We start from the raw sequence: 3,630 nt of genomic DNA on the forward strand, positions 1-3,630 counted from the left end.
AAGGATTTGATTGATCAGCGTGGCTACGACCAGCATAAAATCGTATTGTGGATAACCAAGGATAGACAACACGACCCTCGCCGATACAACTTGCTGACAGCCAATCAAGTTGCAGATGTGTTTGTCTCCGATGATGGAGAGCTGCCGATCAAAAGAGACATTGCCGTTCATCCCATTGGGCAGCGAGGACTACAGAATATTGTGTACCATAGCCCAAATTGTGATCCAATGATGTATCCACTCCTCTTTCCGTATGGTGAACACAGATGGCAACCTGGAAAACGGAAGCAAGGGAGAACTGCAAATAGGAACAGTCATTTAATGGAGGAAGGTGACGATGAAGAATAGGAAGATATCAGTCACGATGCAGGGGAACAAAAAAAAAAAAGAAATGTGTCGATGAGGGAATTCTATGCGTACCGCCTTCAGGATCGACAATCCTTCAACCCGCTGTTACATTCTGGCAAGCTGACACAACAATACATAATTGATGCCTACCTAAAGGTTGTCATACTTCCCTCTTCTTTTACCGGTGAAAAATGAGCCATGACACAGAATTACCAAGATGCGATGACTTTGGTAGCAAAATTTGGAAAGCCGGATTTATTTATTACGTTCACTTGCAACCCAAAGTGGGAAGAAAATCATTCCGGACTTTTACAACATGAAACAGCAATAAGCCGCCCAGATTTGGTATCTACCATATTCCACTTAAAGCTACAAGAGTTACTAAATGACTTGACTGCAAAAAAAGGTGGAGTGATGGGAAAAGTAAAGGCATACACTTACGTCTTTGAATTTCAAAAAAGAGGCATTAAGTACATTCATCTGAATGTTCGTAACCGTAATGTTAAGAATAGAATGATTAATAATGCACATTTAATGCATCCTTTTATTGTTTCAGGTCTTCGTCTTTGCCATATGCTCTTAATTCTGGACGACGAAGACAAGTTACGAGAAGCTATCGATTGTGACAGTGCTGTTTGTGCAGAAATTCCTGACCCAGATATTAACAAGGAGCTTTACGATGTTGTCACCAGCTGCATGATTCATGGGCCCTGTGGAGAACACAATGGAAATACACCGTGTATGGAAGATGTAAAAGGAATCCGGACATGCTCCAAAAAGTTTCCCAAAGACTTCAGCGAAGAAACAAATATTAATGTGGATGGATATCCAGTATACCGCAGACGAAAAGATGGCACTAAGCTCAAGATTAGGGATGTGGAAGTTGACAGCCGCTGGGTTGTACCATACAACCCCTACCTCTCTCAGAAAAACAGCGTACACATAAATGTGGAAATCTGCTCTTCCATCCAGACCGTCAAATATATTTTCAAGTATGTGTACAAAGGACATGATGCAGCCATTGTTCAAGTGAACGAAGTCAGCAAAACCGGCACCTACCACTGGGACGAGATTAAGACTTACATCAACACACGATATTTGGCATCACTGAAGCAATTTGGCGGCTGCAAAAATCTAAGATGACTGCACGTTCCCATGCTGTAGAAAGACTTCCGGTACACCTACCTTTCCAACAATCAGTTTACTTTGAGGATGGAACGGAGCAGCTTTCTGTGGAAAAAGCTCAGCGTGATGGCACAAAACTTACGAAATGGTTCGTTCTAAACCAAACTGATCCATCAGCATGTCAGTATTTATATTGTGAAATACCCTACCATTATGTCTGGACAAATAAGTTTTGGAAGACAAGAAAAAGAGGTGCTGACAAGATCCTTCAAAAGAATGTACTCTGTCTCTCCACAAGATATGGAAAGATTTTCCCTATGCCTACTCCTGATGCATATCAAGGGTAAGCCATATTCATCTAATTGTACGTTATTAGATCATCCTGACTTTTTTATAATTTTTAATTATTTTCTTTATGTTGTTTACAGGTGCTACATCATTCGAAAATCTGAGAACAGTGGAAGGACACACATATGAAACTTATATTCTGGTAGCAAAGGCCATGGGATTATTGCATGATGATTCAGAGTGGGACAAAACAATGGAAGAAGAATCTTTATTTAGAATGCCCGGTGAGCTTCAACAGCTATTTGCTGCAATCCTGAACCATGCCAACATCACAAGTGGACTTGATTTATACAACAAATATAAAAATAACATTATGGAAGACTTCCTCCTGACTCATAACGAATACATGGCCGAGCAGCAAACACTTGCCGATATCCAAGACCACTTACGAAAGTTTGCTAAAGATTGCAAAAGTTGTGGACTACCTTCCCCATCAGATGCGTATAAAATGTGTGACATTGTTGATGTGGAAAGGGAGAAACAAGAATCTGAACGACTGCAGTTTCTGATGAACCTAGAACAACGAGGCACTTTTGAAACAATCATGAATGCAGTTAATAATCCAACCACATCACAAAAATGCTTTTTTTTATCTGGTGCAGGAGGTTGTGGAAAGACTTTCGTGTACAAGGCTTTGACATCTACTATACTTGGGAATGGTGGCATTGTAAAAACAGTTGCTCCAACCGGTTTGGCAGCTACATTACTAAAAGGTAATTTTAATTACGATTACGGAATACTGAAAAACGTAAATTTAAGATGTCTGTATTTTTTTGTTTTACACAGGTGGTAAAACAGTCCACTCCGGATTTGGAATTTCAATTCATTTGAATGAGAGAACTATATCAAGTATTAAAGAAGGAACCTCAGTCTGCCGAGAGCTTCGGGATACTAAACGTATTATATGAGATGAAATTTCAATGTCTCACGTTCATCTTTTCAATGCCGTTGATAGAAGCTTACATATTCTCCTTCACAATGAAGAACCTTTTGGTGGGATCCTGATTGTTGTTGGAGGAGATTTTTGTCAGCAAGCTCCAGTTGTACTTCATGGAAATCGCGTTAGTATTGTAGAGGCGTGTGTCAAGAGCAGTCCAGTCTGGAAATCCTTCAAGGAACTGAAATTAATCAGGAACATGCGAGTCAATCCTGATGAGGTTGAATTTTGTGAGTGGCTGCTAACTGTTGGATCAGGAGTTGAAGATGGGAATCTGGTGGATTTTGTGAAGCTGAGCAAAGACATTCTGACTCATGACGTCGTGACGAGCATATTTGGGAATGACCTGAACTTTCTCACTCCTGCTGATCTTGCTTCCAGAGCAGTACAATGCCCTAAAAACTGTGACACGCTGACAGTCAATGAACAAGTGTTGAACATGCTTAGAGGTCAGACTAAATCATACTTCAGTGTCGACAATATTTCATCCTGTGAGGCAGAAGAAGAAAGAGCTCAGTACCCCATCGAATTTGTACATTCCCTAACTCCTATGGGCCTCCCTCCTCATATGCTGAACCTTAAGAAAGGCTGCTGTGTCATGCAACTCCACAATCTAAATCCAAAGAAAGGACTGTGCAATGGTACTCGATTAATTGTAGAAACTCTTGGCACAAATCTCATCGACTGCAGCATTTTTTCTGGGGAGCGTCGTGGTCAAAAGGTTCTCAATCCAAGAATACCATTGAACACTCGCGAAAATTGTGATATCCCGTTTAAGTTAACAAGAAAACAATTGCCACTTTGTCTGGCTTATTCCATGACAATTACAAAATTGCAAGGACAAACATTCGATAAGATTGGCGTTCTCCTAC

General features: G+C 40.6%; 1 pseudogene; it reads left to right on the forward strand.

Moving 5' to 3' along the window:
• Positions 1-399: 399 nt before the first annotated feature.
• Positions 400-3,076, forward strand: LOC141047589 (uncharacterized; annotated as a pseudogene).
• The last annotated feature ends 554 nt before the right edge of the window (positions 3,077-3,630 follow it).

This window comes from Dendrobates tinctorius, unplaced genomic scaffold (genome assembly GCF_039654945.1).
Source record: "Dendrobates tinctorius isolate UK_male_01 unplaced genomic scaffold, ASM3965494v1 ptg000128l, whole genome shotgun sequence".
In the NCBI taxonomy this organism is placed as follows: Eukaryota; Metazoa; Chordata; class Amphibia; order Anura; family Dendrobatidae; genus Dendrobates; species Dendrobates tinctorius.